General features: G+C 37.3%; 1 protein-coding gene and 1 pseudogene across 20 annotated transcripts in view; both read left to right on the top strand.

The window, feature by feature from the left end:
• The window catches only part of LOC107144781 (tumor necrosis factor alpha-induced protein 8), a 314538-nt gene that overhangs the window by 8856 nt on the left and 292213 nt on the right, over positions 1 to 13469 (top strand). The gene's annotated exons all lie outside the window — the stretch shown is intronic.
• Positions 5726 to 8606, top strand: LOC107144621 (annotated as a pseudogene).

Genomic DNA, 13469 nt, shown 5'->3' on the forward strand with positions numbered 1-13469 from the left:
GTGGTCGCAGTTCTGCCTACTTTGCAGGCACAGGCAGCGGCACTGCCCCTCTGCAGGCCTCTGGGGCTGTTCTGCCAGTGTGTTGCAGGTCCGCCTACCTTGCAGGCGCGGGGGTGGGGGGCGGCTCTACCCTTCCTCAGGCCACTGGGCCTGTTCTGTCTATCGGTTGCAGGTCTGGCCTGTTCTGCTGGTGGTCACAGTTCCATCTACCTTGCAGGCGCGGGGGGAGGGGGCGGATCTGCCTCTCAGCAGGCCGCTGGGCCTGCTCTGTGGATGGTCACAGTTCCCTCTACCTTGCCAGCGCAGGGGGAGGGGGCGGCTCTGCCTCTCAGCAGGCAGCTGCTCCTCTTCTCTTTCATCGATTTTTTTAATAACTTTATTTATTTTTAAGTAGTGCTGAGGATTGACCCCAGTGCGCCACATGTGCTAGGCAAGCTGAGCTACAACCCCAACCCTTTCATCGATTTTTTAAATAACTTTATTTATTTATTTTTAAGTAGTGCTGAGGATTGACCCCAGTGCCTCACATGTGCTAGGCAAGCACTGTCACTGAGCCGCAACCCCAACTGCACTTCCCTGATTCGTGAGCACTCCTAGAGCATGTAATAAAATTATGTGGAAAATAAAGTCATGTTTGCCAACTTCAGATGGGACCTCAAAGCATCACAGGAATCCTCCCACCTGTTTTAATTTTAGTGTCATCTTCTGAAACCTCCCACCCCAACATTCTCTTATTTATATAAGCTTACTACCTGGAATCTGTCAGATCCTAACTGATTTTCAGTTTTAAGCTGAAAAATCCACTTTTATTAGTATCCATTCTTTCTCTCCTCCTGGTACAATTAAAGGGTTGTTTCCTGCATGTCCAGGCTTAATTCCGTTTTCTTTGTTCTGGATCTTATCTTTTCAGTGTGTCTCTAGGACTTTAGTCCCTCAGTTACAGTGTATATACTCTTCTAGAAGTTCTAAAACATGCTTAAAATTCTCATCTTAAAAAAAATAACCAGCCAGAAAACTCTTGACAAGTTGTCTCTGACTTCTTAGCTATAATCCTTGAATTGACTATACTTGTTGCAACTTTCCACTTGCTTCTTAACTCCCTAAATTCTGGCAGTGCTTGTCCCCTTTGTCACCAGCAATCACCTTGATGCTAACTTGAATCAATATATTTCTCCATATATTGCTTTCTCTTTGTCATTTGTCATGTTGAGCATTATGTTTCTCTGGCTTAGTTATATCATATTCAAAGCCTGTCCTGTAATTCCTTGTTTACTTGTCATCTACTTAGACTGCATTGTCTCTGGTGGCAATGACATCTTTTTTTGTTATTACATTTCAAACAGCTGTCAGATAGGGCCTTGTACATACTGTGAGGACAATTGGAAAAAAGAACCTGTGCTGGAGTCAAAAGAGCTGCTCCATAGGTTAAGTTCACCTTAGTCAAGGCCTACACACCTTCTTTTGGACTGCCTTGCCTTCTCCACATTCCCAATTTAGAATCTTCAAAATGTAAAATTTTGGCGACTTAAAGGTTTTAGGGTAGGGACGTGGGATTTTTAGCTTCTGTTCGACTTTCCACAAAGATAGCATTCTTCCTTTATTCATTATTTCATTCAGTTAACATTTATTGATGCCATTTCTTTGGGAGTCATTGTTTATTGGTAGTCAAAATTTTGAGTCAGAACTTTTAAAAAATTGAAACATAATATGTTAAAGGAAAAAAGCTAGTTGTAATACTTTTTTTTGGGGGGATACCAGGGATTGAACCTAAGAGTGCTTAATCACTGAGCCACATCCTCAGCCCTTTTTATATTTTTTATTTCGAGACAGGGTCTCACCCAAGTTGTTTAGGGCCTTGCTAAATTGTTGAGGCTGGCTTTGAACTTAGGATCCTCCTGCCACAGCCTCCTGAGCTGTTGGGATTACAGGCATGTGCCAACACACCCGGCATGGTTGAGGTAATACTTCTATCCAAACATCTTCACACTTAAGTCTCTGTGATCAATTGGCTCCTGGATGGTGTTAGAGATGCAACCCAGGCAGGACCTTGTGCATGGTAGGCAAGTACTCTACCACTAAGCTGTATATTCTCAGCCCCAAATTTGCTTTTATAGAAGGAATAAGAACCTATCAGTATTAACCACACATAAAGTGTGGATAAGAAAGATCTGCAGAGTTGAGGACCAAGGTAGACCTTACAATTTTATCCACAGTACCTCTTGCTTACTTTTTTCTTTTAACTAACTGTGGACAAATTGAGTCTGTGTGTAGAGGTTTTCAAAAGCATAAATTATGAAGGATTTAAAGAAAGTATTCATTTGGAAATATTGAGTTTTTATTGCATTTGAAATCCTACTGTATACAGTGTGGGAAAGAATCACAAATAAGCTGGATCCTTGCCCTCCGGAGCTAACTATTGAATTGCCTGGATTGCTGACTGTCATAAAGATTTATTTCCCAGAGGAAATTTTTTGATGTAGCATTGCAGTATGTATTTTTAGAACAACTTTGTTGAGATGTACATGTACTATAAAGTTCACCCTTTTAAAGTTTATATTTCAGTGATTTTAATATATTCACAGAGTTACACATTAGTTAGCACAACCTAATTCCAGAACATTTTTCTCATCCAAAAGAAATCCCCATTCACTAATAGTTACTGTCTATTCACCCCAGTCCTACTTACAACCATTAATCTTGCATATATTTCTTATTTACCTCCGTCATCTTATTGTCTCTATGAATTTCTCTATTCAGGATATTTCATATAAAAGAAATCATATAATAGGTGGTCTTTTATATTTGACTCTGTTCACTTTGCATAATTAAAAAAAATTTAATTGTAGATGGACACAATTTCTTTCTTTATTTTTATGTGGTGCTGAGTATTGAACCCAGTGCCTCATGCATGCGAGACATGTGCTCTACCACTGAGCTATAACCCCAGCCCTGCATAATGTTTTTAAGATCTGTGTTGTAGCATGTATCAGTATTTCATTCTTTTTTATGGATGAATAATATTCCATTGCATATTTTATTTGCTCATCAGTTGATGGACATTTGAGTTGTTTCCCCTCCATGTCTATGATGAATAATGCTGTTATGAGCATTTCTGTTCAAGTTTTTATGTGGACATGTATTTTTAATTCTCTTGGCTATATACCTAGGTGTGAAACAGCTATGCATATGGTAACTGTGTTTAAACTTTTGGGGAACTGCCAAATTGTTTCACAGTTTTCGTCACTTTATATTCCATCATCTTACATTCCCATCAGCAATGTATGAGGGTTTCAGTTATTCTACATCCTCACCAATACTTGTTGTTTTCCTTTTGGAGTGTTCTGGGGATTGAACCCAGGGGCACTTGACCACTGAGCTACATCCTCAGTCCTTTTATTTTTATTTTGAGACAGGGTCTCACTAACTTGCTGAGGCTGGTCTCAAATTTGTGATTCTCCTTCCTCAGCTTCCCGAGTTGCTGGAATTACAGGCATGTACCTCTGTGCTTGACTACTTTCTCTTTAAAAAACAAAGCAAAACAAAACAAAATTATCCTCCTAGCTATGAAGTGTAACATTGTGGGTTTTTTTTTGTTGTTGTTGTTGGTTTTTTGTTTGTTTTGTTTTGTTGTTGTTTTTGTGAACTCAGGGTCACTCAACCACTGAGCCATATCCCCAGCCCAGTTTTGTATTTTATTAGAGACCAGGTCTCACTGAGTTGCTTAGCACCGTGCTGTTGCTGAGGCTGGCTTTGAACTTGAGATCCTCCTGTCTCAGCTTCCAGAGTTGCTGGGATTACAGGTATGTGCCACCACATAAGTTTTAATAAAAGGTAAACAAAGGATTATCTTTTTTTCTTTGAAGTTTGACAGACAATTTTTTAAAATTTTTAAATTGATTTTTTAAAAAATAAATGACATCGGAATGCATTACAATTCTTATTACACATATACAGCACAAATTTTCATATTTCTGATATAAAGTATGTTCACACCAATTTGTATCTTCTTCATACATGTACTTTGGATAGTGATGTCCATCACATTCCACCATCCTTGCAAACCCTCTGCCCCCTCACTTCCCCTCCTACACAGCCCTATCTAGAGTTTGTCTATTCCTCCCATGTTCCCCCTCCTTACCCAACTAGGAATCAGCCTCCTAATATCAGAGAAACCATTAGGCATTTGTTTTTTGAGGATTGGCTAACTTCACTTAGCATTATCTTCTCCAGTGCCATCCATTTACTTGCAAATGCCATGATTTTATTATTTTTTATTGCTGAGTAATATTCCATTGTGTATATTTGCCATTTTTTTTTTATCCATTCATCTACTGAAGGACATTCAGGTTGGTTCCACAGTTTAGCTGTTGTGAATTGTGCTGCTATAAACATTAATGTGACTGTGTTCCTATACTATGCTGTTTTTAAGTCCTTTGAGTATAGACCTAGGAAAGGGATAGCTGGATCAAATGGTGGTTCCATTTCCAGTTTTCCAAGGAATCTCCATACTGCTTTCCATATTGGCTGAACCAATTTGCAGTCCCACCAGCAATGTATGAGTGTACCTTTTTCCCAACATCCTCACCAACACTTATTGTTGTTTGTCTTCATAATAGCTGCCATTCTGACTGGAGTGAAATGATACCTTAGAGTAGTTTTGACTTGCTTTTCTCTAATTGCTAGAGATGATGAACATTTTTTCATATATTTGTTGATTGACACTTCTGAGAAGTGTCTGTTGAGTTCCTTGGACCATTTATTGATTGGGTTATTTGTTTTTTTGGTGCTTAGCTTTTTGTGTTCTTTATATACCCTAGAGATTAGTGCTCTATCTGATGTGTGAGGGGTAAAAATTTGCTCCCAAGTTGTAGGCTCTCTATTCATCTCACAGATTGACAGACTATTTTTTAGCTGCATTTCATTTTGTATTACTTATTAAAATTTTGTGTAATTAATCTGGACGTGGTGGTGCATGCTTCTAATCCCAGCTATTCAGTAGGCTGAGACAGGAGGACTGCAAGATTGAGGTCAACCTTAGCAACTTAGTGATACCCTGTCTTAAAATAAAATATAAAAAGGACCACCATTTGACCTAGTTATCCCACTCCTCAGTATATACCTAAAGGACTTAAAATTATATTACAGTGATACAGCCACAACAATATTTGTAGTAGTTAAATTCTCCATAGCTAAGCTATGGAACCAGCCTAGGTATTCTTCATCAGATAAATGGATAAAGAAAATTTGGTATATATGTACAATGGAATATTATGGAGCCATAAAGAAGAATGAAATTATGGCATTTGCTGGTAAATGGATAGAACTGAAGAATATCATGCTAAGCGAAATAAGCCAGTCCCCCCAAAACAAAGGCCAAATGTTTTCTCTGATATGTGGATGCTAACACACATACACAAACCCAACACAAGGGGTTGGGGTAGGGAAGAACAGAAGTTCATTGTTTAGAAAAAGGGGAATGAAGAGAAGGAAGGGAGGATGGGAATAGGAAAGAAAGAAGAATGAATCAGACTATCGGATATAACTTTGGTATGTTCATATATGAATACAAGCCAGTGAAACTCCACATCATGTACAACCACAAGAATCAGATCCTATTTAGAATAAGTTATACTCTATGTATGTATAATATGTCCCAATACACTGTACTGTCATGTATATCTAAAAGAACAAATAAGAAAAAGTTTAAAAAGTGCTGGGTATATAGCTCAGAGGCAGATGCTCCTGGGTTCAGTCCCAATTACCCCCCACACACACACACACACACAAATTAAAAATGTTTTTGTGTAATTGGTTTCAGCCTGTTTATTTAATGAATTAATGAAAGTTTACCCAACATGTGTATAGTCTGCTATAAATATCTACTTGTTTGTGATAACGAATGACAGTGGTTGTGTCTGTAACATGCCAGGTTTTTGTAGAGATGAACTGCCAAGAATAAAATAACTACTTAAGGAATCTTCTAAGATTTTGTTAGTTGTTGATAACAAAACAAAACTGGAGAGAACAAGTTAATTACTATCATAATACTGTCAGCTGTTTTTAACTTGTTTTGTGGCTTCTATATAATTACAGGGATCCTCTATCTGTACTATCTTATTTCCACAGTTGAAGGCATTGAGTGACCTGGAGTTTATGTATTTATCAGTATAACAAAGTGGATATTCATTTTGCCTTATCTATTTCATGTCAAACAAATTGTTTGCTAATTTAAAATTGCCTTAGTTGATGCTGTCTAGCAGTTGCCTGCTGTGGACTGATAGCTCTCACAGGATCCCAGCCCCTGCTTATAGCCTCTTCTCTTCTTAGTGCCCCATGGGCAGGGATCACCGTAGTTCTGGCATGTGGTCCTGTCACCCTGGACTTTCTTCCTTCCCAAAGCCCAGAAGGATGCTCAGGCTGGTGTGTGGTAAAAAGAAGCTGATTGATAGAATAGTGTTTTCCAAGGCAAATGAACCTGGAGATGGTTAATATCCCAAAAGCTAAAATCTCTGCATTTACTTTCATAAAAGTCTTCTGCCATCATATTCATTAAGGTAGACATCACTGCAGTGCACTCTGACCTTCCAGTCCCAAACATTGTAAGTAGACTTTGCAGCAGTAGCTGGATCTAGCAAAACCTCCAGTGTCTCCTGTTAGACTTAATAAGCATTTCTTAAGATTCGAGACTATTGTCCTTTGGTCATCTTACTGGTCTTCACATTTTAGGTGATTTCAGTATTTACTTTCACAATGAAGACCTGGCTAATGTTTCTTAGTTACCAAACCTGGAAAACTTGGATATCGCTAATGCTCTGGTCATGAGCATATCTGCATTTCTTACCTGTAAGGATTGACTCAAGTCTCTCACAGTGCACTACCTGAAGCCTAACAACGAGCAAACCACAAATCCTTGTAGTCATCAGAGAACTTAAATGTCTGCTTCACCTTGATATTTTTGATCAAAGGCAACTCAAATCAGAGCTAGCTTTTTATTTGATACAGAAGAAGGATATCCTGCCAAATATTTCCCTGAATATTTCTTGGGGCAATTTCATCACTGATGGAGCTGTAGAGTTGTTTATACCACAGTAGCCCGTAATACAATTTGTGGGACTTTTAGCTACAGATACTGGTTATTCTGACTTCTTTACTACATGACTTGAAGATTTTTGGAGAAGCCAATATGAGTTAGATTTCTGAAGCACTGAGCTGATATAGGAACAGGTCATGTTTTATGAAGGAATCTCTTTATAGGTTCTTTTTTTAATATTTATTTTTTAGATGTAGATGGACACAGCACAATGCCTTTATTTTTATGTGGTGCTGAAGATCGAACCTGGGTCCCACCTGTGCTAGGCGAGCGCTCTACCGCTGAGCCACAATCCCAGCCTTCTTTATAGGTTCTTCATAGAGGCATTTTTAATGCATATAATCATGCCTGCCATTTCAAAGTTTGTTACTAAAGGAATAAGGACTCATTAGGGATTTGCCAGTGCAGTTCACAGCCAGTGGTTGTGCTCTCAACACGTTAGGGCCTGGCTCTGATCAATGCCTGTTTACCTGTTTACTTTTCAAGACTCTGAAAAGTTTTTCCTATTACTAATAGTTATAGAAGTGGTGTCTTCTTTTCTTAATCAGTTGAAGAATTCTTATGGATATTCTATTTGACAGGGTTGATACTGCCAAGTTGGTTACATAAACAGTGGCAGTGCTCATCACCTGGATTCCAGTACTGCAGCTGTCACCTGAGCAAATTGCACAACTTCAAGAAGAGCTCTTCATGGAAGTTAAGGAACTTCTAGCAATAATAAAACAAAGATCACTAAGAATGTAGATGTTGTTACCCTCTTGTTAGTTTGAAAGCTCTTTATTATCTTACAGAGTTACCAGGTGACTGCAACATATCATTGAAAATCAAGGATTGATGAGCTTTATCCAAGTTTTAGTGACTTTTTTCAGAGTCTTCAGTACAAAACAAAGTACTTGGTCTTTTAAACAACATAGCTGAAGTCAAAGAGTTCTTTTCCAATAGTGACTGAAGATGTGATGAAGCAAATCAGCAATTTACTTCATACCAAGGAATTATCAGTGAGCTATTCTGCTGTAGTCTGCCTGACAAACAGCCCTGGTTATTCTTTGACCTGCAGAGTAGTGTTCTTTTCCAGGATGTGCTTGCAATCATGCAGTATTGGCCAAATTCAACTTGTAAGAATGTTAGTAATGACCTACAGATCTTGCAATTCATTTTTCACACTCCTTGGCAACTTCTCTCAACCAACAGTTCAGCCTGGGCATTGTGGGCAATGTATCATGTCTGCAGGAAAAACCCAAGCAGATACTTCAAAATATTAGTCAAAGAAGAAAGATTGCAGCTTTTGTATGGTATCCAGGAGCATAGTCAGGTAAACCCCCAAGTACAATAGATAGCAATTTCCATTCTAGAGAACTGAAGGATGCATTTTATGAATTGTCAGATCCACCAGGCGACCAGCACACTGGTTTCATTAAAGAGGTTCGTGGCATAAAAGTTAACTAGTGAGATCAAAATAAAACACACAGATTCAATTACCTTTTTCTATGACCAGGTCCGAGACGGCTCTCACCTCTCTGGCTCATACCTCGAACCACCCGGTAGGGCAGCAAGGCTTACTCGGGGCTAGCAGGAGAGAGAGCACGCCAGGGAGTGGCCTTTTATTGAGGAACAAGAAATTCGGGGGAAAATTCCATCCAGTGAAGGTCGAGGGGGGCAGCATTCCAAGGTCAGGGTCAGTGATTGGTCTCAGGGTCAGTGGTCAGTCAAACCCCCACATGGACAGGTTCTCGCACCTGGAGAGGGTGGGGAAAGCTCCAACACAGTTTAGCCAGAGCGCCTCACACCCAATCCGGGAGGTGCCCAATCACGTGCGAGAATGGCTTCCCACAGTCAGAATCTGACTTTATTTGTTGAACACTCTTCTTAACCTGAGAGCTTTGAAGGTGAGCTCTGTTCCTCAACTTAAAGTCTTCTTCCCTGTCAGTAATTGAATATTGAAAACAGTTGTTGGAGTTTGTGTATTGGCTGTCTCATTGTCCTTTTCTTGTTGGTTTTCTATAACTTACAGAAACGCTAGATTTGTATGGTCACCATAATCCCTAATCACATCACAGTCATTTTGGGAAACCCCTTCAGCAGTAATTTGGAAAAAATCAAATACAGTGGACTCTGTGGGAAGACCTGGGAGCTTGTGTTGGAATAGCTGTGCCATTTATCTTTGGCCTTGAATAGTTTCTCCACTTTAGGAGTTTGTCAGGAAAATAGAATCTCTTTACTGGGAAGCATAAGGACAGACCTACCAAGAGGACTTGGTATTTATGTTAAAATGTGTCGGTTGTTATTCCTGGTATGTGAAGCTACCAGAAAAGAAGCACATGAACAAAAGATAAGAAATGATGTAGTACAGTGACACAAACCTGTAAATCTAGCTATTTGGGAGGCTAAGGAAGGAGGATCACAAGTTCTAAGCCAGCCTGGGCAACTTAATGAGACCTTTTCAGAATTAAAAAAAAAAAGCTAGAAATGTAGCCTAGTGGTAGAACAAGCATTCCTGGGTTCAATCCTTAGTACCTGGGGTGCAGGGGATTTTTTTTTTTTTTCTTTTTGAAGAAATAGAACCTCTTTTGCAGGAGGGATGCATTTATTTTAAGGAATTGGCTTACATGATTGTGGGGGCTGTCAATTCAAAATCCACAGGGAAGGCTAGTAAGTAGAGACGGAGTGGTCGGCGNGGGGGGTTTTGTTTGTTTGTTTGGGGGGTTTTTTTTTTTTTTTTTTTTTTAGAAAATAGAACCTCTTTTGCAGGAGGGAGAAAAGATTTACTTTCTTTTATTTCCCCACAGACACCTGAATACTTTTCATTTGAGAGGTAGAGGGAAGAGAAACATGTGTGTGTAAATATATATATATGTATATATGTATGTATATATATATATATATGGATGTATATATGTATGTATATATATATATGGATGTATATATACATATATATTTTTTAATAGTAAATGCTACTTTATTTTTAATTTTTTTGGTCTCTGATCTCTTTATTTATTTGTTACAATAGCTTTATTATTATTATTATTGCCTTACAATTCTTAATACACCTTTATACTATGATGTATATTTTTTTTTCAAAAGTTGTTTTTAGTATTTTCTTTCTTGTCTTTTCCCCAGCAATTTGATAAATTATATCAAGCTTGTATCAATATGCATACTTGGGATGCATGTGGGACATAGTGGGTTTAGAGCCTGAAAATGAGAGTGTTTAGAAGGAATATTATATGGGAATTGTAAATCTCAGTCCTCTAAAATTTAATTTGGTGGGATTATGACTAAAACTGGGAGGAAGAGGAGGGGCCAGAAAGACTGCTATACATTTTAGTGGGTGTTTTTATCTAACATGAAGTAAAAAAGGGATGGCTTTTCTGAGATCCAGCTTTAATTACTGCACATAAAATCTTTTATCAACATGCTGCATCATGCTCTGAGGAATAAAGTATGAATTCCTTCCTTGCCTAAAACAGTTTAAAAATAAAAAATAAAATTGCCCTTTTCAGTATATTGTGGATATTATCCGTTGGGGTTAGCATTAGTACAGTGGTATGGTTGAAATGAATTTTGAAATTATAGTTTCAGTAGACCCTTTATACTGTTACATTTTAAATAAGATGGGTTTCTTTTTCATTTTTAAGTTTATCTGGATGAACCACATTTTAAAATTTAGTGAACAACTGTACTTTCCATTTTGGGAAAAAGTGAGACTAAGTGAAAAAGTATAAAAATGACTTTGATTTTGAGAATGAGATTTTTTTTTCTTAGGGTTTTTACTGAAGACATGTTTTACAGTTTTACAGTAAAGGGTAGAAATCATAAGGACCTATCTTATTGAATTTTCACAAAGTCGACCTCTATATGAAATGACTAAATTGATAAATAAAATATTATAATTTATAAGAGCACCCACTTATTCTCCCTCCTAATCATTGTTCCCCAAGTAATAATTACTATCCTGATTTCTATCACCGTAGATTAATTTCACTTGTTTCTTGACTCTGAGTAAACAAAATCATAATTATGTCTTGATTTTTTAATGCATCATTGTAAAATTCATTCATATTCTTAACATTAAAAATAATTTTTTAAATTGCTACATAGCAGTGGCAAAGAGCAGTCTGTGGTAAGATCCTCTTGGAGGGTCCGAATGACCAAGTCATTTTCATAATAATGCCAAACTTATTTATTACTTCTCTCGCATGTATCCGTGTAGTTTTCCAAAGGCACTACCTGGAGATTAATGGAATACTATGTATTGTGTTTTTTTTAGTTTTAATTTCCAAGAGTAAATATTGATAAGATAATTCACAAAAAATAAAGCTAATGGGTGAAGTGACTGGCTTCAGTACATTTCTACGTATAAAGAATTCTTTTTTTTTTTTTTTTTAAGAGTCCATCCTCCATCTCCTGAAACTTTAAAAACAATTTTTTTTTTTTAGTTGTAGATGGACATAATACCTTTGTTTTATTTATTTTTATGTGAGGCTGAGGATTGAACCCAGTGCCTCACAAGTGTTATCCAAGCACTGTTCCACTTAGCTATACCCCAACCCCAAGTAAAAAGGATTCTTGAGACAAGTAAGTTTGAGAACCATTACTTTAGAGTATTCCATTGTGTGATTATGCTACAATTTATTGTCCATTCCATTGTTGATAGTATTTGAATTGGTTCTACTTTGGCACTATTATGAATAGAGCAGTGAATGTTCTTGTACATATCTCTGGAGTACTCATGGACACATTTTGTTGAGTATTTTGGGGCAAAATTACTGGATCATAGGGTTTGTATATGTTTTCCAAAGTAATTGTACTATTTTACATTCCTGTCAACATTTATGGAGTTCCTGGTTACTTTACATCCAAATAAGGCTTTTTTAATTATGAGAAGAAGTGGAAGAAGATTGTTTAATTTATACCAGTGTGTCTTTATAAGACATTATATGGTGGCATAGTAGAGGGAGTAAGCGTGTGTTCAGTGGCTTTACTTTTTATTATTATTATTATTAATGGCTTTACTTATAACTAATTAGTTCTCTCTCACTCATGCATTGTCCTAACTCAGAGACAGCCAATAACTCAGTCTAATAAGATATCTAATATTGAGCTGGCACCTGGCTAAAGTACCTCCTATCTTTATTGCATAACAAGATGTTCCTAGTTCCTTTTAATAGAGAATAATAGTAGAGAACAAGATCAAGATGCTGAATGTGCTCATTGCTAGTAGAATGTCTTTGCTGCTATCACTACATAGAACTAGCACATATCCACATCAACATGAAACTGTCAATATTTTGGAAAGTATGAGCTTATGCTAGTATTTCTAGTTTTAGTTGAACCTTACTGGCTCTATTATGCCTTTTCCACTTTCGTATCTTTGTACCTTCTAACATAGTGCAAACCTTGGCTCATTTGCTCAATCTGATAATACATTTAAAAATTTAGTAATTGCATTGTCCATGCTATTACAATAAACAGGCCTACAAAAGGTGCTCAGAATTTATTTACCTCTCCCCACCCTGCTCAAGACTGAATTTCTGTGTTCTGGTCAAATTCTGTGTTCATAAGTTATTCTGTCCTTCTTGCTAGCCTTCCTTCTATAAAATATAGTATTCATTTAAAAGATAATTAGTTTGTTTCACTTTGCTTTTAGTTATTCTTCATTCTTACTGGTTTAATTTTTGAATATCTGTCTATTATTATAACTACTGGATGGCAACAAACTACTGGATGGCCAAAAATAAAAACAACAAAGATGATATAACCAACTCTACTCCATACTTCATGAGTTGATATTATGCTAGTGATTTATTCTAATTTGTTATATGACAGCAGAATGCATTATATTTCATATTACACATATAGAACACAATTTTTCATATCTCTGGTTGTATACAAAGTATAGTCACACCATTTGTGTCTTCATACATGTACTTAGGGTAATGATGTCTATCTTATTCTACCATCTTTTTTATTCACATTCCTCTTTCTTCCCCTCCCTCTCCTTTGCCCTATCTAGAGTTCCTCTAATGCTCTCATGCTCCCTGCCCCCAACCCCATTATGAATCAGCATCCTTGTATCAGAGAAGACATCCGGCATTTGTTTTTTTGGGATTGGCTAACTCCACTTAGCATTATATTCTCCAACTCCATCCATTTATCTGCAAAGGCCATGATTTTATTCTCTTTTATTGCTGAATAATATTCCATTGTTTATACATACCACATTTTCTTTATCCATTCATCTACTGAAGGGCATCTAGGTAGGTTCCGCAATTTAGCTATTGTGAAAACCAAATGCCGAATGTTTTCTTTGATACAAGGAGGCTGATTCATAGAGAGGGAGCATGGGAGGAATAGATGAACTCTAGATCGGGCAGAGGGG

The sequence above is a fragment of the Marmota marmota genome, unplaced genomic scaffold (assembly GCF_001458135.2).
Source record: "Marmota marmota marmota unplaced genomic scaffold, marMar, whole genome shotgun sequence".
NCBI classification, from domain to species: Eukaryota; Metazoa; Chordata; class Mammalia; order Rodentia; family Sciuridae; genus Marmota; species Marmota marmota.